The following is a 23,138-nucleotide window of genomic DNA, read 5'->3' as shown; positions in this document are numbered from 1 at the left end:
TACTTCTATTGCTTCATCATTGACCAGATTGACTCAGAAAGATGTTCCCTTCCAGTGGTCCGATGATTGTGAGGAGAGCTTTCAAAAGCTCAAGACTATTTTGACTTCAGCCCCCATTTTAGCATTACCCGTGGAGGGAAAGGATTTCTCACTCTATTGTGATGCATCCCGTGTGAATTTGGGTCAGTGTGTTGATGCGGCAGGGTAGAGTCATAGCATATGCTTCTCGTCAGTTGAAGATCCATGAGAAGAATTACCCTACCCATGATTTGGAATTGTTGGTCGTTGTCTTTGTTTCGAAGAGTTGGAGGCATTACTTGTATGGTGTCCATTATGAGGTTTTTATCGATCACCGCAGCCTTAAACATGTGTTTATCCAGAGTGATCTTAATTCCAGGCAGCGCCGATGGATGGAGCTCCTGAAGGACTATGACATCTTTATTCTTTATCATTCAGGGAAAGCCAATGTTGTTACTGATGCCTTGAGTCGCAAAGCCATGAGTATGGGGATTTTAGCTCATTTGGTTGTTTCCGAGCATCTGTTGGCCGTGGAGGTTCAAACTCTGGCCAACAATTTCGTTCGTTTTGATATTTCATCCCTAGGCAGAGTTTTGGCTTGTGTAGAGGCGAGATTATCCTTGTTAGATCATATCAGGACTCATCAGTTTGATGATGCTCAGTTGACCAAGATTCGAGATAGGGTTCTGAGGGGTGAGGCCAAGAGGCCATAACTGATTCTGAAGGTACTTTGAGGATTAAGAGACGCATGTGCGTTCCTCATGTTGGTAACCTGATTCATTTGGTTTTGACTGAGGCCCGTAGCTCTCAATGTTCCGTTCATCCGGGGGTGACTAAGATGTACCGTGATTTGAGACAGCACTATTGGTGGTGTCGTATGAAGAGGGATATAGCCAATTATGTGGCTAAGTGTGGTAATTGTCAGCAAGTTAAGTATGAGCACCAATGACCCAGTGGTATACTTCAGAGGATGCCCATTCCCGAGCGGAAGTGGGAGAGGATTGCCATAGATTTCATCGGCTGGTCCTCCAAAGACCACAACGGTAAGTTTGATTCGATTTGGGTGATAGTTGATCAGTTGACTAAGTCCACTCATTTCATTCGAGTTCAGATTTCTTATACCGCGGAGAAGTTAGCCAAGTTGTACGTTTGTTATATTATGAGATTACATGGGGTTCCTATTTCTATCATATCTGATCAGGGTACTATCTTCACTTCCCATTTCTGGAGAGCTTTTCATGAGGAGTTAGGTACCCAATTGGATCTTAGTACCGCTTTCCACCCCCAGATCGATGGGCAGTCCGAGTGGACTATTCAGGTGCTCGAGGATATGTTGAGAGCTTGTGTTATATACTTTAATGGTCATTGGGATCAGCTCTTGCCGTTGGCAAAGTTTGCATACAACAACAGTTATCACTCGAGTATCGACATAGCGCCTTTTGAGGCTTTGTATGGTAGGAGATGTAGATCTTCGGTTGGTTAGTTTGATGTATTTGAGGTTCGACCTTGGGGTACGGATCTATTGAGAGAGTCTTTTGAGAAGGTGAGGGTCATTCAGGCCAAGCTTTTAGCAACTCAGAGTCGACAGAAGATCTATATGAACCGGAAGGTCCGAGATTTAGAGTTTGCGGTTGGTGATCAGGTTCTATTAAATATTTCACCCATGAAGGGTGTTATGAGGTTTAGGAAGAGAGGCAAGTTGAGTTCGAGGTATATTAGGCCATTTGAGATTCTTGACTGTGTGGGTGATGTTGCTTATGAGTTGGTCTTACCGCCAGGCTTGGCAGGAGTTCATCCAGTTTTCCATGTGTCTATGTTGAAGAAGTACCATGCCGATGGTACTTATATTGTTCGTTGGGATTCGATATTGTTTGATGATAATTTGACGTATGAGGAGGAGCCTATTGCGATTTTGGATAGGCAGGTTCAAAAGTTAAGGTCTCGGGAGATTGCTTATGAAAGGTGCAATGGAAGCACGTCATCACCGAGGAGGCCGAACTGAGATCGAGTCCGATATGCGTAGCCGACATCCTCGGTTGTTTGTTGATTCAGGTACTTCTCCGTTTCTTTCCCTTTGTCGCTCGAGGACGAGCGATAGTTTAATTAGTATTTGATGTAACGACCTGCTTGGTCGTTATAGTCTTTCCGGCACTTTTTGACCTTTTTCTCGAGCTTGTTACCTCACTTTTGACATGAGGAGATTGTTGCCATGCTTCCTAAGGTGTTCGGAATTGATTTGGGTGACTTTTTTTGGAAAATTAGGCTTTAAGCGAAAAAGAATTGGCTCAAAGTTTACTTTCGGGTAAACGAACCTATTTGAAAATTCGTCGATTCCGAGAGTTCCGGATGGTCATTTAGAACTTGTTTGCATATTTGGTTCGGTTCCTAATGCACTCGAGTGCATTTCGGGACTTGGGTTGGTAAATTAAATTTGAGGTATCGGGGGTTAACTCGATCAACGAGAACTCCGTTGGGAATTTCGAGGCCACGAATGTGTTCGTAGCGTGTTTTTATATATGTCTACATATTTGGTATATGAGCAGATGGCCTCGGGAGATAGTTAGAAATTCGGATTGAAAGTGTGAAACTTGAGATTTTTATGGTGACTGGTACCCGTTTTGGCGGCACCAGCACCACAGCAGCGGTACCGCTATAGTGGTCACCCTGCCGCTGAAGCGGCCAGTGAATTTTGGGCATGACCGCTGTAGCGGTCATGAGACCGCCGAAGTGGTGCCGCTGGAGCGGTGTCGGGCAATTAATTTCATTAAATGAAGTGTTAAAAGCCCTAAGTCCCTCATTTATTACTATTCCAAAATCTGAGCTATTGGGAGCAGTTCTAGGTGATTCTTGGGGGAAAATCATAGTGGTAAGTCCCTCTAGCTTCCTTCCTATTCCAAGATTTCATTATCATCTTAGGATTCCTTTATCATGCTAGTTCACTAAGAATTCAAGAATTAAAAGTGGGTTCAATGAGTTCTTCTTCTAGGCTTTATAATCTTGATTTATCGATTGGGTTAGCTTCTTTAAGCATAGAATTGATGACTAGAATCCTTTATTTCATAATTTCTTCTAATTAGTGGCTAATTTATGGAGTTGGAAGTTAGGGTTTATACCCAAATTTGGGGGGTTTTCCTAGAATTCGAATTTGAGTAAATTGTTGGTTATTCTAGCTTGATATTGATAGGAATTGATCACCTAAAGCTTTAATTTCATGTTGGAACCTTTAGATTCCTAATTTCACCCTTCTAGTTCATAAAACTCATTCCATAGGTTGGGGATTTGGGTCTTGAATAGAAGCACGGTTTGATCGATGTTCTTCTTGATTCTAATTCCTTTATTCGTATGTGCTTAGACTTTCTTTATCTCGAGGCTCAAAGAAAAGGGAAGGCTAAGGTGTGATTGTGGAGACCTTGTTGTTCGGCTTTCCAGGTAGGTTATCGTTTACCCTATGGTGAGACTTCATTTAGCGAAGCATATATTTAGACGATATTGTCGGAGAATGCATTTAAACCTTCTTCGGTATGAAGTTGGGTTAGATATTGTCTTGGTACGGGCGTCGTTGTATGATCGGGGTTAGCCACCCCGTCGTGTTGTGACTTATCTTGTTCTATTATTGTTGGTTTGATGCCACGTGAAGATAGTAAATATTGGATACTATTGATATATCTAGATTATAATATTGTAGCATCTTACTTATTGTCGTTGGAGACGAGAATAGTGATTCTATTATGGCTTATTGTGTAGCCTTTTCATGATATTGTTAGTGTACCTATGTGTGGTACTTTTGATATTTATTTGATTATTGACATTGAACTCATACATTGCACGCATTCTCATCCTTCATGATATGCTGTTGATACATTGATGATACTTAAGGAAACATTGTTATGAGCTGGGCTCAGTTGGATGAGAGTGACGTGAGGACCGATGTCCGATGCTTATCACGAAATAGAAGATGAGTGGTAGCGATTGCCGAGGTTGTTGCTGGGATCGTGAGGTAGTGATTGCCGAGGTTGTTGCCGGAATCGTGAGGTACATGGACTTCAAGGGTCCCTCATGGGTTGTGTTGCTCAGATGTGATCTTTCATCATCAAAGTACATGTGCACGGTGCCTAGGCATTGCACTCATATTCTATACATTACTGCATTTCATGGTACTATGGCTTTTATTGTGATATCCTTGTGATGTACTTATGATGCACGGATTCGGATTGAATATATTGAAACTTGGAACACTTGGGTTAAGATGTTATAACATAGGTGACAATGTATACTTGCTTACTGGTTCGTGCTTGACTTATACCTTATTGATTTACCTATTTATCTTACTTTATTGCCTTGATATATAGTAGCTAATCTTAGTCGGCCTATGATACCTACTAGTACTTGTTGTTTGTACTGACCAGCACTTGCTGCATTCTTTTATGAATGCGGAGTTCGACTTTTACACGTGGCTGATAACTGTTCGAGGATCTGCTGATTCGAGTCTTTAGGGTGAGCAGGGGGACGTTCGCTGCTCAAAGATTCCTCTATCTATTATGTGTTTATTTCCGTTCTAAGACATATGTTTGAGACTATTGATGTATTTTATTACCTTCAGACCTGTAGTATCTAATTAGAGGCTCTTGTATGCTTAGACTAGAATCTGGGTAGATTTGATGTATTTCCTTACTTCCGCATGTTTTTATATCATTATTGTCATACTTACGTATTTCTACCTCTTCCGCTTATTTATTTATTATTTCATGTTTTTAAGATTATTGGGATAAGGGTTCGCCTACCGAGGTGGGAAACGTGGGTGCCTGCATGACTTAGTAAAATTCGATCATGACAAAGAACATACCCGGAATGCCGAAGAGCAAAGTCTCCAACAATCACTCCTTAGTCTTCCCTTTCCTTTGAGCCTCGAGATAATGAAAGTCTAAGCATATTCGAATAATGAAATTAGAATCAAGAACAAAATCATTCAAACCCTACTTCTATTCAAGACCCAAATCCCCAACCTATGGAATAAGGATTTATGAACTAGAAGGGTGAAATTAGGAATCTAACGGTCTCAACATGAAATTAAAGCTCTAGGTGATCAATTCCCATCAATATCAAGCTAGAAGAACCAACAATTTACTCAATTTCGGATTCTAGGCAAAACCCCCCAAATTTGGGTATAAACCCTAACCTCCAATCCCATAATTTAGCCACTAATTAGGAAGAAATCATGCAATTATAGGTTCTAGTTATCAATTACATGCTTGATGAAGCTAACCCAAACAATAAACCAAGGTTTAGAAGCCTAGGAAGAAGAGCTCATGGTACCCTCTTTTAATCATCAAACTCTTAATGAACTATCATGATAAAGGAATTTCTAAGCTGATTAAGGACAATGAAATAGTAAAGTAAATAGAAAAACTTACCACCAAGAGTTTCCCCCAAGAATTACCTTGAAAAGCTCTCAAAAACTCTAAAGTCGAAATAATAAAGAATGAGGGACTTAGGGCCTTTAATGCTCAGTTAATGAAATAATCGGTGATAACGTTCTTGCAGCGGCTGCCTCGACGTTCCCTTCGACCGCCGCAAGCCGGTCGCCCAACATTACACTAGGCCGCTATGGCGGCAATACCACCGCTATAGCGGTACCGCTGATGCGGTACTGGTGCCGCTATAACGTGCACCAGAACCAGAATTCCCCAAATAATCACAATCTCAATCCCGACTATCACCCGAGGCCATCTGCTCACATATCACATATACAGACACACATAAAGACCCGTTACGAACGCACTCGTGGCCTCGAAATTTCCAATGGAGGTCTCATTGACCGAGTCAACCCTCGATACCTCAAAATCAACTTACCAACCCAAGTCCCAAATTTCATTTGAGTGTATTGGGAAATGAACCGAACATACGCACAAGTTCTAAAAGACCATCCGGACCTCTTGAAATTGATGGATTTTCAAAAAAGGTCAGTTTACCCAAAAGTCAATTATGACTCAAACGGTTTTTACTTTAAAGCCAAATTTTCTAAAAGTCACATCAAAACTCACTCCAATGCCTAGGGGACCATGCCACCTATCCTCACGGGTCAAAATGGTAATAATAAGGCTCGAGGATGAGTCAACGGGGCAAAATGGTCAAAAATGTAATAACGACCGAACGGGTCGTTACATTGTGTTCTACCCTTCAATTCCCATTAAGGGTCTTTTGATTGAAACAAGAATCTAATATGAGCATTAAGCGAAGAAAGTTAGCGATTAAGGCTTACTTTTGATGGAGAATAGTGCCCTAGCCTTAGAAAGTCGCCTCTGTGCTCTTGGGAACTGTTTTGGGGATTAGGAGAAGTGTGAGCACGAAATAACTACTTAAACTCGTCATTAAACTTAAGTAGTCTTCATTGAAGCGACCAAGGTTTCGCTACAACGTACTCGTTGCAGCGAACCCCTTTCTCGCTGCAATGAAGAATCATCGTTACAGTGAGGCCTTTTTAACCAAAGGAGCACGGAATTTCACAACTTTTTATACTTAGCCTCTCAAAATCATTTTAAGGCCCTATGAACACAAGCCAATAACAAACCAAGTTAAAAACACATCACAGAGTCACTTATAAGTCACAAAACACAACATACAACACAACCAAATTATTTAGGTCCGCTCGTTTCTAACCTCGGGAAAGTACTAGCAAGGGTAGAATGGTCAAACACACATAATGACCAAGCGGGTCGTTACATTTATTTGGGCTATGATGGCCACCATGGGTCGAACAATTGTGAATAGTGACTTGATTTGTATTTATCACTCCACATCTCGTCTAAATTATGAAAAGGACATAAACATAGTTGACACTGACTTGTTATTATGTATTTTCATGGTGTACGCATACCCATTCATACTTTCATGATGTTATTGGCATTTCATTGATGAATATACAAGATAAGGGCCTCGGAGGCCGGATATTGGATATGGTACATAGATGGAGTGATGATGATGATATTGTAGCCGAATGGCTGAGACCTGATGTGATCTAGGAGATCTAGTATTTCGGGTGGGTATATACACCTCCTAAGTCCCCCATGGGTCACGTGAAACCTACTGTAGGAGTGTGTGTATACCGGTGCATATGACCATTGCATTGCATACTATTCACTCACATTGCATGCATTCTTTACATCTCATTCTACTTAGGTGTGTCTGACTTGATTTCAAGCCATATGTGCGTTTAATTTATATAAAGATGAGATCTTTACACTTACCCTTGACTTTAAACAATGGAAAGGTCGAGCCTTCATGATTATTCTTGAAAGGAATGAACTTTATGATTCGATTGTAATGTGAGACTCTTATCTACATATTGTATGCTTATAGACTGTGATTTTGAAACTAACTAATCAAGAAAAGGAGTATCGGAAGTACCAACCCTCCTCATCACTATAGTTTAGGGTCACTCAACGATGCTGTTGGGTACACGTGCTTCCTGTTGACACCTAATTTCAACCTCCCATAATTTATTTTTATTACCCAGTGTCCTTGAATGTTAAATGGAGTGGAATATGAATTTTTAGAAGTCAAAATGATTTTATAAAATTATTTAGATAATATTTTACCATCCTTATTTGGTAAAATAAATTCTACAATGTTATAAATCATTTGAAAATTAATTTGCAATAATTACGATACATTTGCTAATTTTAATCAAGAAAGTAATTAGCCAATATTTTACTCCATTTAATTCAAGGAAACTGATTAATTAAATGAATTAATCATTTTACCCCTCAATTCTAAAATTTTGCATAGCCAATGTGCATTTGTACAATTCAATTAGAGTCAATCATAATTAATTAAGTGTTTAATTGTGGTTAATGCTATGAATTATTTATTATATGGTTAATTGTGGCTACAATTGAAATAATCAATTGTTGGATAATTTTGGACTTAATTGAAATAGCCAAACTCATGGTTTAAGTTTAAGTTTGATTAGTCTTTAATTATTTGATTGGGCTAATTATGGCGATAATTGAAATAACCAACTTCATGTTTAAAGTCAATTAAGGTTATATTTGCAACTTAAGTCTATTTGCATAATTAACCCTACTTATTAGATTATTTAATTGGTTAATTAATTATGTTTTGACCATAATCAAGGAGTTTACACTAATTGATTTTCTTAATCATGGCCATTTATTAAAATAGTATCAAGTCCTTCCCATATATATATATATATATATATATATATATATATATATATATATATATATGTATGTATATACACAGATATACATATGTATATATGTATATCATGTGTATATGTGTGTATATAAAAAGCCTCCTCATCCCCCTTTATTTTTCTCGGCCAGGCCCAGTCCATCAGGGACCTGACCCGGCCCATTTCTCAGCATAAAGGGGTAATACCCCTTTCATTTCCATCAATGCCAAACGACCCTTTAGAGAGAGGCAAAGGGTTTCATTCGTTGAAACCCTAGCCGCCGCGGGGCCATTCCTCTCTTCTCTCTCTTCCATCGACATCACCATGCCGATAATGGCAAAGTGACAGAGGTAGCAGCAACCTTCGGGCTTTGCATAGCCGATAAAAGCAATGTATTAATTGCAACAACCAATTCTTCACCAAACACAACCTTAACACGGTAATTTTTGCTTTTTCTTTTATCTTTTTACTGAAATATGGGTCAACGAGTACAAATCCCATTATCAATGTGATTTGAAACCCTCAAATCTCATTGTTTTGTTAAAAGCTATAAGGATCCATTGGGATTGTTCAAATCTAACCCTCCATCATATGTACTTGCTTAAATCGTAGCCATTGACACTCGAATTGAAGGGTTTTGATTCACACATTTCCATTTATCCCACGTCGAAAACCCTAGATTTTGGGGATTTTAGGGGTTCTATATAAAGAACCCCCCATTCATAGTTTTCAAGGACAGAGATTGAGATATTCACCCAAAATAAAACTCAAATACCTAGGGTTTTCAGCATAAAAATTGCGAGAACCTTTAATTTTTGAGTTAAGTTTAAGTTTTAAAATTTGATTGCTTGTGTTGTGTGTGGCTGAGGTGATTTGGGAACAAGGAGGATCTCTAAGTCCAACCTCGACTTGGCTGCACGAGCAAAAGGTAATTTTCCATCCTTTTTTTAATTTTAGTTGCTTTGTATGTTTTCTCTTATATGCTTATGTGGTAGTTTAGCTTAGTTTTAGTATAGTTTTAGTTAATCTATACTTCTTCCACTATGTTATACGTTTGTTAGGGTAGTTTAGTGTTAATCACTGCTTATTTAGTAATAGCATAGTTAATTTGTGCCTGTTTTAGTATTAGTGTTTGGCTCATGATTATGTTCTGATCAGTGTAGTTTTTGTCCTTGGTTTAGAATGATTGTGTGATTTATTCTTATGGTATGGTTTAGTTGGTTCTTGGCCAGTGTTAAGTTTGTTTACAAATCAATTTTGGTTTCTTTGTTGTTCTTTGTGATCCAAAGCTGTTGTGCCCTGTTTGGCTCATGTTTTAGTTTAAATTGGTCATCCTGTGGCAGTTTGCTTTGGTTCAATACTCGGACATAGTGATGTGGTTTGATTAGTAGTCCATAAGTCATTTTGAACATGAGTGGTTAATATAATGTAATCATATATGGTTTTTAATATGAGTTGATGACCTGGTACTGATAATAGATGCTTGTCTGTGTTTGTTAAAGTCCATGAACTTGGGAAGAGTTCCAATTTTCTGGAAAAAAAAAAAGAGGTTGTAGTATAGTGGTTTAACCAAACTGTTTGGGGTCAATATTTTAAAGCAGCCCTAGAAGTTGTGAGTTGCCATCATGTGTCAAAAGGTGTTTCCCTTGGCTGTGGTTTAAACCTTTTTCTATCAAAAAAAGATTTTAAATTAATACTGAGCTTAGACTATAGTCCATGGTCTACTTTTCTTTCCACACTTTGTCTAAACATGGTTAAAGTAAGTATACTAGTTCAACTGAGTCAGTTTGGTTCTCCTGATTCTTACATCTGTGCCTTGTTGTCTAAAAGAAAAAGGGGAATTTAGATTCTTGATCTCATCTAGGAGGTCCTGTTTGTCTGCATAAACTATCTACTCACTTATATTGTTTACTCAGGTCTTAAAGAAAGATTGTGCTTATTTTGTATATGTCTAAGTGTCTTGTGTAATCTTGAGTCCTATTTGGCACTATTTAATCACTGGTTTGTTGTGGTAACTGTCATAATGGGTGAATCCCACCCTTGATAATAGGAAGCTTAGTTAACTGACTAGGTGAACAAGGTTAAAAGCAATCAAACTAATTTTCCTTGAAGTCAGATAAATCTCTTAGGTTTACAGATTAGGAGTTAAGTAAAACAGGGACATGGTTTATGTCTTATTTCCTCTGGTTTGTCCTCTATGCTCCTAAATGTTCAATACATCAACTGCCATTGCATGTGTCCTGTGTTGTTTTTGTGGGTTTTTAATATTAAGTTGGTTTCAAAGACAGGACTTGAACTTTCTTGTCACTATTTTGATATATAGCCAAACTGAGCAGTCATCTAAACCTATTTTAATGGGTAGGACATAAATATATATGGACTTTAAAGGACTAAAAATGGGGGTAAAGATTTGAAGTTGAATTACTTGTATCCTGTTGACCTCTTCTGTTGAAAGTTATAATGTTAAGGCGATCTTTTTGTCCATGTATGCTCTGTTTGAAGAATATGACTTTAAGTAGAAATATTGAACCATGTATATCCCCTCCCTATTCCCTTTATTTGTTTTGAACTAAATATCATCCATATACAATGGATATACACAGAGTATACAAGTCCAGTATACATCCCAATTCACAGAGTTATATACAATGTATATCACCTGATTTTCTCTTAAAATAAGATTTAAAACATGGTATAATGGGCTTGTCTGAATTCATCTGTTTGTCTGCACGTGAACCTTATGGGCTTGAGTCTAACTATTGGGCTTTGGTATGATTTCTTTGAAACTGTTTGCATTCCTTTACTGTTTGAGCCTGTGTCTAGGTATCCCCGGGCTTTGAATAATGATTATATCTCATCCAAATTTGTTGAAATATGTACCTGAATTTGATCTGTTTAGTAGATGTACGTTTGGACACTTGCATATTTTAATTTCTGTCTAAATTGCGATGTATAAGTTCGGTGCGTTCTGACCCCAATTCTCCCTTTTCCCTTTTCTTTGCATGGGATACCACTTGGGTGTGCTTCTCTTTTTTCATATAACATGTTGGGCCTGAGGCCCAAGTCTCTTGATCGAGTCTGTATGATTATAGAAAGGGAAGCTAATATTTGCATTGAAGGCTCACCTATGGGTAAAAGTAGGCAACTGGTGGGCTTAGGTAGGCCCACCAGCCTAACTCTCCATCGTTTTCATTTTTATCTATCATGTGTAATTTACTTGTAAAAACACTTGTATGATTATTGAAAACCCCTATGGATGTAGAATTTCAGAAGAAAATTTTATTATTATTAGGGATGTCTCCTAAATGATTTTCAAACTTGGTTAATTTTACATTTGCATGAAATCGAAATACTAATTTTCATAAGTTAAAAACTATTTTTTTTTTTTTACAACTCAGTTAACTTTAATCGATCTTTTTTAAGGGATCAGAGTAGTAAATTTGAGCCTTCCGTCCTTGGTGTAAATTTGGACCTGAACTGGATCAAAAAAAAAAACGAAGTAGATTTTGGGCCTTAAGCCCGCAATGGAATCCTCTTTCGAGCAGAAACGGAATTATGTGATGGGCTAACTACAAAAATGAGTTTTAAGGTTGTTGGATTGTAAACAAAACTCTTTTAGAATTAAATCTTGAATTTTTTACAAACGTTAAGGACTTGGAAGATTTTCAAAATGCAAGTACACTTTTTATGCTTAAATTTGGGCAATTTTTTCAGCGAAGTGGAATAACAGGTTTTGGGCTAAAATCCCAAACTTGAAAGGTCAAAATAAAGGGAATTATACTTGGACTATTTTGAGGAAAGATGGCTTTGGAAAGTTGAGTATGGTGGACTATGAGCTTCAATTAAATTAAAAAAATGGACTTAATGAAACTTTCAATTCCTATACTTATATTAAAAAATAGGAGATATACTCCATATTTTCTTATACATATATAACCCATAAGTACTAAAGGCACAGTTGAAAGATTTGCTTGAGAAGGGGTTTATTAGACCCAGTTCATCACCGCGGGGAGCGCCTGTCCTATTTGTGAGAAAGAAAGATGGCTCCCTACGAAGGTGTATTGATTACGGGCAGTAGAATAAGGTGACGATCAAAAACAAATATCCTCTTCCAAGGATTGATGATTTATTTGATCAGCTACAAGGTGCCGAGTGGTTTTCCAAAATAGACTTGAGATCGGTGTATCATCAACTGAGAGTTAGAGAAGAAGGTATTCCCAAGACAGCCTTCAGAACGAGATATGGCCATTATGAATTTTGGGTGATGTCATTTGGGCTAACTAATGCTCCGGCAGTGTTCATGAATTTGATGAACAATGTATTCAGGCCTCTCTTGGATCTGTTCGTGATAGTATTCATTGACGATATTCTGGTATACTCTCACACAGAATCGGAACATGCAGACCATTTACGTATCGTTCTGGGAATTCTTCGAACTCGAGAATTATATGCAATATTCTCAAAGTGCTAGTTTTGGCTGAATTCTGTGACATTCTTGGGTCATGTTATTTCAGACGATGGCATTCGAGTTGTCACTCAGAAGATTGAAGTTGTAAAGACTTGGCCAAGGCCTACGACGCCTACAAAAGTTCATAGTTTTCTGGCATTGGCAGGATATTATAGAAGGTTCCTAGAGGGCTTTTCATCTATTTCAGCTCCATTGACGAAACTAACCCAGAAGTCAGCAAAATTTCAGTGGAATGATGCTTGTGAGCGTAGCTTCCAAGAATTGAAAAACAGGTTGACCTCAGCTCCAGTTTTAACACTTCCAGAAGGGCCAGATGGTTATGTTGTGTATTGTGATGCTTCTGGCGTGGGGTTAGGATGTGTGTTGATGCAGCATGGTAAAGTCATCGCTTATGCTTCGAAGCAGCTGTGGAAACATGAAAAGAACTACCCAACTCACGATCTTGAATTGGCTGCAGTTATTCATGCATTAAAAATGTGGAGACATTACTTGTATGGTGTGCACGTTGATATCTATACAGATCACAAGAGTTTCCAATATATTTTCAAACAGAAGGAGTTAAACCTGCGGCAAAGGCGGTGGTTAGAATTATTGAAGGATTATAATGTGAATATTTTATACCACCCCGGAAAGGCAAATGTAGTAGCTGATGCGCTTAGCCGCCGATCTATGGGTAGCCTATGTGAAGTTCCCTCGGAGAAAAAAGAGTTGATTCATGAGCTCCACCAACTAGCTAATCTTGGTGTACGTCTAATTGATTCAGGTGGTGCAGGAGTTAGTGTTAATAATCCCACAGTTTCGTCCTTGAACATGGAGGTAAAAGAGCGACAATATGAAGATCCTCAATTGAGCCATTATAGAGATATATGTCATGCAAAAGAGGAGTCTCCATTTGAAACTTCTGTAGATGGGGTTCTTAGATACCGAGGCAGGCTATGTGTTCCGAACGTTGCAGAATTACGACGTCGAATTCTAGAGGAAGCTCATTATTCTCGGTACTCTATTCATCCAAGAACAACAAAGATGTATCATGATCTCAAGATGATATATTGGTGGGATGGCATGAAAAGAGACATAGCAGAATTTGTAGCTCAATGTCCAAATTGCCAAGAAAAAGATCGAACATCAAAAGCCAGGAGGATTATTGCAAGCAATGGAAATTCCTACTTGGAAATGGGAAGCGATCAATATGGATTTTATTGTGGGATTACCTTGTTCCCGAGGCAAGTATGATTCCATATGGGTGATTGTGGATAGATTGACGAAAGTAGCTCATGTTTTTCGAGTTAGAACCACATACTCAGCGGAAGATTATGCAAGGTTATATCTCAAGGAGATTGTAAGACTCCATGGTATTCCGATATCCATCATTACAGATAGAGGAGCACAATTTACAGCCAAGTTCTGGAAATCCTTTCAAGAAGGTTTGGGTACTCAAGTAAGGCTCAGCACGGCATTTCATCCGCAGACTGATGGACAAGCTAAACGTACCATACAGACCTTGGAGGATATGCTAAGGGCATGTGTTTTAGATTTTGGTGGTAGTTGGGACGACCACTTGCCCCTAATCGAGTTTGCATATAATAATAGTTATCATTCCAGTATCCAAATGGCTCCATATGAAGCTTTATATGGAAGGAAGTGCAGATCTCCAATTGGATGGTTTGAAATAGGAGAAGTACCACTAATAGGCCCTGAGTTAATTCAACAAGCGGTGGAAAAAGTCAAGGTGATCCGAGATCGATTGTTGACAGCCCAAAGTCGCCAAAAATCTTATGCGGACAACCGCCGACGAGACTTGGAATTTCAAGTTGATGATTGGGTATTTCTGAAAGTGTCGCCAATGAAAGGGGTGATGAGATTTGGTAAGAAAGGGAAGCTAAGTCCTCGATATATTGGACCCTATAAGATTATCCGCAAGGTGGGTCAAGTAGCTTATGAATTGGACTTGCCTTCAGAGCTTGAATTAGTTCATCCAGTTTTTCATGTCTCAATGCTCCGTAAGTGTGTTGGAGATCCTACAAAGATTGTGCCAATAGATGATGTTCAGATCACAGAAAAGCTAGCCTATGAAGAAGTGCCTATTGCCATACTAGACAGGCAAGTACGGAAACTTCGGAATAAGGAAGTGGCTTCAATTAAGGTCTTATGGCGAAATAACAACCGAGAAGAGATGACTTGGGAAGCGGAAGAGAAGATGAAATCCACATATCCGCATTTATTCCAGTCCCCGGAAGAAAATTTATGATGAGACATCGAGATTATAAGGTATGTATGTTTTTCTTTTATGCACATGGGCCGTGTGTGGCCAATCTATATTGCTATTGTGTTGTAGCCCTGTGAGGCATGTTTATTGTGGGTTGTTGTGATAGGGTGGTAGTGCCATATTACAGGGGAAACTCTGGTGAAATTTTTATAGGATTCCCGATGACTTAACATTCGAGGACGAATGTCCCAAAAGGGGGGAAGAATGTTACACCTTTGAAATTTCCCTTTAGCGTACAGTGAATAGACTAACGAAGGGCATGACGTATTTTAATGGTCCTAATTAAGATTTCCAAAGACATTAGAAGTAGGAGACGAAAGTTGCTAAGGAAAGCAAATCATATGTCGTGTGTCGGGCAAGAATTTTGAGTATCGAGTTAATGACGTTCTAATGATGTTTTGGGAAAGAGTTATAACGTCCCTTAGATTGATGTTGGAGTGTTAGACAAGGTTTAAGAAGGTTCCAAAAGGATTGGAGATTAAACGAAATGACGGAAGACGACTTCGGGAAAACTGTGAGTTGCACGGCCACTTCCACGGACCGTGTAACTTTGTACGAACCGTGGAAGGGTCCGTGAAACTCCCAGCAGAGTTGGTGGCTGGCTGGTGGTGAACCACGACCAGTTCCACGGACAACATAATGTTCCACGGACCGTGAAAGTGTCCGTGGAAGTCTCGACGGGCTGAACAGGTTCTGATTATATAAGTGTGCTCCCACTTCATTTATTTCATTTCCACACCTCTTCAACCTCTCAAGACCTCTAGAAAATTCCATACACTTCATCCACAAGAATTCAAGGAAAATTGATGATCAACTTCATCAAACCAACAAGAATCAAGATTGTGAAACTCATTAAAGTCATCTAAGTCAAGAAATTCCAAAAGAAGTGAATTAGGGTTTTTGGTGCAAGAAGAGTATTCCACTTAAGACTTATTCTACCATTATCTAAGGTAAGTTTTATGGTATTTTCATGATGTTTGAAGTATTGTGAAGTTGAAACACTTGGGATTGTAGAAGAGTATAGAAAATGGGTCATAAATGTGTGCATACTATCATTGTTGAGTAGTAGTATGGGTTGAATCATGAATATGGATATGTTGTGATTGTAAGTAGGTTATGAATGATATTTGGAACATGGAATAAGCATTGTATTTGAGAGAACGCGATAGCGAACTTTGGTCATGATTATGGAGAATTGGAGGTAAGTCACGAAATGTGAATAATGTAAACGAATGACGATTGTTGTTTATAATGTTGTAATTGTTGTTATGAATGTTTGGGAGTTGATATGGAATATGGCAGAAGTCGTATAAACAAAGGAAATGCTACCCAATTTTCTCTAGCTTTAGTAAGCACGCCTTTATAAATGTTTAGCTAATGTCGATACGAATTCTCTTGAAGGTATAAACGTGGGCATTAAAGGAGAGCAAGCAAGCGATAGATTAGTTAAACGACAAAGGTATGTAAGGCTCAACCTTTCTTCCTAAGGCATGAATCCTATGCATGATTTTCCTCCTTCTTCATGAATTTCCCATATTCCGGAAGGCTAAGAGCCTATGTTCATGAATAGCCAAATGAGATGAGAGATACATTATGAACACGATAATGATAAGCTTAAGTCTAAAGATTCTAGAGATCACGATATGATGTACCTACAAAGTTAATGATGTTGACTATGATTCATTGATGTTTTCCTCATGTGTACTCCAAGGTGAGGTATAGCGACAATAATTACTCCATAACGTAATCGGGGGTTCACGACCTTATGTCACCCCAATATAGCTATAGCTGCTTTCAAGTCCTAGTGTATGTTTGATGATAAATATATAATAATGCTAAGTTATGGTAAAGCTATGATGTGCCTATGAGACGAATGATAATGATAAGTATATGATATGTACGATGATATGATTCCACTGCGCCTAGATAGCCGGGCATGTCACCGCTACGGCGGGCTGCATACGATTACACCTCGCCTAGAGGGTCGGGCATGTCACCGCTAAAGCGAGCTGCTATGTTTACACCGAGCCTAGAGGGCCGGGCATGACACCACTAGTGGGCGGCATATGATGGTTACCCGGACGCGGGTTAACGATACGATGATGTATGGATGATATGATGATACATGTATGATAAGATGATGTATACGCTATGGTAACTCATATAATATATGTATAAAATGTATTCATTCAAAGAGTACGCAGGTTAAGTCTTCATCTTATGCCTTATGATTTCTCTATTATGTTCATTTTATTCATGTCTTACATACTCAGTACAATGTTCGTACTGACGTCCGTTCTCTTTGGACGCTGTGTTCATGCCCACAGGTAGACAGAGAGGCAATCCAAATTCGTAGGAGCGATTAGCTGATTTGATAGCATTCCATTCTCCGGAGGTGCTATTGATTATTCATTTGGTACATATATGTATATACTCATGCTTGGGCACGATGGGGTCCTGTCCCATCTACATGTCTAGTACTCTAGTAGAGGCTCGTAGATATGTAGGTGTGGGCAATGTGGCCTCACTAGTTCTTATGTATATGTATGTATATATGTTATTTTGATAGCCGAAGGGCTCATGTATATAAAGTAAATATGTTTCAAATGTTATTAGTTTTTCATGATTATGAGCATGTATTATGAATGGGAGCAGATGAGTACCAGAATGAGCGGTGTTCGGGGGTTAGTCCCGAATACCCGTCATGGCCCGTAGCCGGGTCGTGACAATAGGGAATATGGGAAAAAGGGCGAGAGCGTTATATACGCGTAACCACCTGATCAGTTGGTATAATATGACATGATATCATCCCGGACGCGGGATATATGTGGTTAAATGGATCGGAGCCGACGCCTCGGCAATATGATATGTTCTATTTTCTATATATATGAACAAGAAATATTTTTCAAAAGAAACCTAGCATGCATGGCATCCGCCCTAAGAGGCACTCATATGTACAGGTTACTCTTTTATCTTACGATACGCTCTATATTTCCATTCTGTTATTATTCATACTTTACATCCCTTATTATGTTACTATTCATGCCTTACATACTCGGTACATTACTCGTACTGACGTTCCTTCTTGTGGACGCCGCGTTCATGCCCGCAGGATCAAGTAGCCGCCGACGATTCACGACAGTGGGACCTCCCCTCGGCCAGCGGCGGTATGCTCCATTGATCCGGAGCTGACCACTTTGGGTATGCTATTCCGTTACGTACATATATAGGTACGGAAGGGCCTTGTCCATTCATTTCTACAGTTTGTACTCCATAGAGGTCTGTAGACAGTGATATGTAGTCGTGATATTATGCAGCCTCGTCGGCGTGTATTTTGTTGTACAGTATATATGTGTGGTGGTGAATCGGCTCACGCTGTTATTCACAGTGTTTATGATTATATGTATGCGTTGGCCGTGAGTTCCCGATACAGTGTCTTTTATGTTGATTGTTCGGGACGACAGCCTCGATTCACATGATCAGTGTATGGGCCTAGGATAGTCAGTGAGCAGTAAATGCAAGCATAGGAGTGCTTGGCCAGTAGTGGTCGGGCACTTGTTACGGCCCATCAGTTTGGGTCGTGACACTAGATCGGCAAGTACGGAGACTCAGAACCAAAGATGTAGCTTCAGTTAAAGTTTTATGGAGAAATAATAATAGGGAGGAAATGACTTAGGAAGCAGAAGAAACATGAAGTTCAGGTACCCGCATTTATTTCCACCTCCAGAGGAGACTCGGGCAGAGAGGCCATTGTCCTCGGGTATGTAGTGCTTTCCTTGATGCTTGCTTGGTTGTGTGTGGCCATGGTTATTGATGTTGTTGTTGTAGCCTTGTGAGGTGACGTATTTTGGTTTGTTGTGATAGGATGGTAGTACCACATTACAGGGGAAACTCTGGCGAAATTTTTATAGAATCCCTGAGGACCTAACATTCGAGGACGAATGTTCCTGGGGGGGAGAGAGAATGTTACATCTCGAAAATTTCGGATTGTTTCCTTATGAGTAGGCTACCGTGAGCTTAAGGTGAATATGAAATCCTTAAGATATTAAGGGAAATATTAGATCGCTTAAAGTGCGCACCATAAGATTTCAAAGTTATATGAATATATGAGCCTAAGTTCGTTGAAGGAAGTGAAATGCAAGACGTGTTTAGAGGGGTTTTCGTGATAGTTGATTTGATACGTATTTAGTAATGTCTTGAGGGGCTGCTATAGGGCCTATTGTATGGTTAATGAAGTGTTATATAAGGGACAAAAAGGTTCTACGAGGATTAGAAGTCAAACGAATCACCGAGAGCAACTTTAGAAATTATGGGTTATACGACCACTTATACGATTCGTATAACTTTATACAGTCTGTATAAGGGGGTCCGTATAACATAACCCTTCCATAGAAGGGTATTTTCATGGTGGTATTATACGGTCCACTTATACAGACCGTATAATATTATACGGACCGTATAAGTGGTCCGTATAAGTCCATCGGGCAGCTTTTTTTTTTTTTTTTTTTTTGTATAAATAGATGACCCTTGTTCTTTTATTTCATTTCCCACATTTCCAAAAGTCTTGAGAGCGCCAAACCCTTCTCCAAGTATATTGCACTCCAACCCAAGAGAAAACAAAGATCAAATAGCAAGAATTGAAGTGTTCATGTGTTAGAAGGCTCACTAGGGTTAGTAGACTTCAAGATTTACTTGGGTATTGTTGCTAGGGTTTTGCACAAGTTGATATCTTGCTCCAAAGCTCATTCCTATGAGATAAAAGGTTAGTTTTCATGTTTATTACATGTTGTTAAGCATGTTTAGTTGTTGAATAACTTGGATGAGTAAAGAAAGTAGAAAGTGAAGCTTGAATGTAGTTTTATGATGTTTTTGGGTAGTAACCTAACTTGAGTCATGATTCTTAGTATGATATGGATATAATCTTGTTATGGAAGGTAATAATAGTGATGAGGAAGCGTTGTACGAAAATGTGCTAAGGTTGGGTGTGAAGTTATTAGTATAAGTTGAACATGAGAATGAATTTTGAAGACTTAATGGAATGTGATTACTTGTTATGATATTGTAGATGTTATTATGGATGTTTGGGAGTTGTTTGGTAATATGGTAGAAGTTGATGAAATAGGGGAAATGTTGCCCAATTTTCGTTAGTCCATGAATTATTCTAGTTTGAAATTAAGAGTATCATTAAGGCTTAACCATGGTATGAATCCTTCTAAATGTAGATTCTCCAAGCTTCGACGGGGAACGTTAAGCAGTTGAGAAGACGACGAGGTATGTAAGGCTAATCCCTTTTTTCTTAAGGTATGATCCCATTGATGTGTACCTTCATGTAAAATCCATAGTATCTTCCAGGATGACTTCATTCCTAGAATCACTAAAGTTCATAATCTTGATATTCTCACGATACCATTGGTCCTATCCTATGATAGTTGATCCTCTAAGGAAGGATATAATGAAAATGATGAGACGATGATGATGTTGAGGACATGTATGTACTCCTATGAATATATACTGATATATGAAAGTATGACTATTAAGAAAAACCGATCTTATATGGCCGGGTATGATATCTATCGCGCGCACCACTGCAGTTGTGTACGAGTAACACTGAGCCTTGGTACGGCCAGGTACGTATAACACCGAACTTTGTTATGGTCGGGCACGTAAGACACCAAACCTCTATGGTCGGGTATGATACTACTAAATATATAGAGGTATGCAATGGAAGTTTCCCATTAGAAAGAGGGTAAATAAATATGATGAACGTCGCTAGAGGTATACATGGCTCTTTCATCCCATGACTTTTCTATCTTATATCATTTCTTATGCTTCTGTTATGATGTTGATTATGCTTTACATACTCAGTACATTATTCGTACTGACGTCCTTTTGTTTGGGGACGCTGCGTCATGCCTGCAGCTGGACAGGGAGATAGACTTGATCCTTAGGCTGCTTATCCGAAGATTGGTTAGAGGAGCTCCATTTGATCCGAAGCTGCAGCTGTGTGTACTATTCTTTTGTCTATATATGGGCATGGCGGGGCCCTGTCCTGTCCTTATGATGATGCTCATACTCTTTTTAGAGGCTCATATACAGTTATGTATAGTAGATGTCCTTTGCCTTGTTGGCTCATATTTTGGTGTATTATTTTGTTAGCCTCGTCGGCTAGTGTATATGTATATGGGCATAGTTGTTGATGTTGATAAAAAAAAGTGTTTTAGTCGTTGGAAATAGTATTATTGAGGCATAGAGTTTGTTGATAAGCCATGTGGCTCACTTAGACGTGAATGTACGGTGAGAGGTGCCCGGTGGGTTAGCCCCGGGTGCCCGTCATGGCCCTCCCGTTGGGTCGTGACAATCAAGCTCAATCGGGTTCATACGCAAAAAGAAGGAAGACGTGGCTAGCATATCCCACACTCCTAGCCCCAAAACCAAAAGGAGGGGAGATTTCCCAATGGAAGCATATGCTTCGCCTCCCTCAAATACCTACATTCCCACTCCTTACAATACGGTGCCCGTATATTACGCGCAACCGACTTTGCAATTGCCACCCCCAAATTACCAAGCTCCATAAAATACCTTCCAGTCACCCACCCCGAACTACCAAGCTCCACAGCTAAATTATCAAACTCCCCCACCTGTTTACCGCACTACATAAAATAACCAACCCAACACCTACCAAAATCAACCATCACCAAATGCCTATAATGCACCACGTCAGAACTTCGAAAAAAAGCCAGCTCGGGTATTCACCCCACTGATGGAATCTCAGATTGATTTATTCAAAAGATTAAGCGCAGCTGGGATGATCCAAACGCTTCCCCCAAAGGTTGTCGACCCAAAGAACCGGTTTTAGCGTGCTGACCAGACATGTACCTACCATTCTAATGGCATAGGATACCATACTGAAGATTGTATTAATCTTAAGTACAAAATACAGGACATGATTGACCGGAAAGAGATTGTGCTCCAAACAGCCCCTCTAAATATGAACACCAATCCCTTGCCAAACCATGTCAACAATGTGATTCACATGATTGAGAGGGAAGAAGACTGGGTCGCAGAAAGGCCCACAATCTGCGATTCTGTGAAAGAACTTGAGTGCACAGTAGCATTATTGTCTTTGCAAGAATGCCCACAATTCAAAGTATTAATCACTGCGCATGTGGCTCAAGTGACTCCGACGCCGTCTCGCAAAAGATTTCGTAGTCCAAGTTGCTGCTGCACGCGGCATTACAAGATCGGGGAGATGCTACACTCCCGAAGACCTAGAGGGGAATCAGAAAAGGGCTATCACTGAAGGTGAAGCTGAAGATTTCTGGCGTTGAATGCAGCCGAAGGAATACTCTATTGTGGAGTACTTGAAGAAAACACCGGCCCAAATCTCAGTACTGGCCTTGTTTCAAAGTTTACCTCAACACCGCCTGGCTTTAATGAAGGTGTTGGAGGAAGCTCACGTCCCAGCTAAAACAAGCAGTGAAAACCTGGCTGAAATGGTTGCTCATGTTATGGAGGAACGTCAAATTGCCTTCACAGAGAAAGAGTTGCCCAAAGAAGGCATAGATCACAACAAAGCGCTACACATCACTGTTATGTGCCGCAACAAAGTGGTAACCCGAGTATTAATTGACAACGACGTAGGACTTAATATTTGTCTAGAATCTATTTTGGTTCAGCTGGGGTACGACCTCGGGAAAGTGCATCAGAGCCATACAAACATAAGAGCATTCAATAGAGGATGTTGTGATGCCACTGGGGCGGTTGACTTGGACATTCAAATAGGTCCAGCTGAATTCACCACTGAATTCCAAGTCATGGAAATACCCGCCAATTATAATTTGCTTCTGGGAAGGCCATGGATCCACATGGCAGGGGCAGTACCATCCTCACTCCATCAATCTTTAAAATTTGTCTGGAAGGAGAAGAAGTGTTGATCCATGGAGAAGCTAGCATATACAATTGCCCAGATAATTTTATACCCATCATTGAAGCGGCACCTAAGGGAATGGATTTCCATATCATGGAGTCAGTGGGAGCTGCGCACAAGATAGACTTCCCGGAAGTTCCTATTCCGGCAGTTTACAAAATGATTGCTTCTACTATGCTCCTAAACGGGTTTGAACCCGATGAGTCTAGGAAAGAATCTGCGTAAGCCCCATGAGTCAATTATATTCTCCCGAAAATTACCGCTT

Source organism: Lycium ferocissimum, chromosome 12 (assembly GCF_029784015.1).
Source record: "Lycium ferocissimum isolate CSIRO_LF1 chromosome 12, AGI_CSIRO_Lferr_CH_V1, whole genome shotgun sequence".
NCBI classification, from domain to species: domain Eukaryota; kingdom Viridiplantae; phylum Streptophyta; class Magnoliopsida; order Solanales; family Solanaceae; genus Lycium; species Lycium ferocissimum.
The sequence above is the reverse complement of the archived record's forward strand: the minus strand, read 5'-3'. Positions refer to the sequence as shown.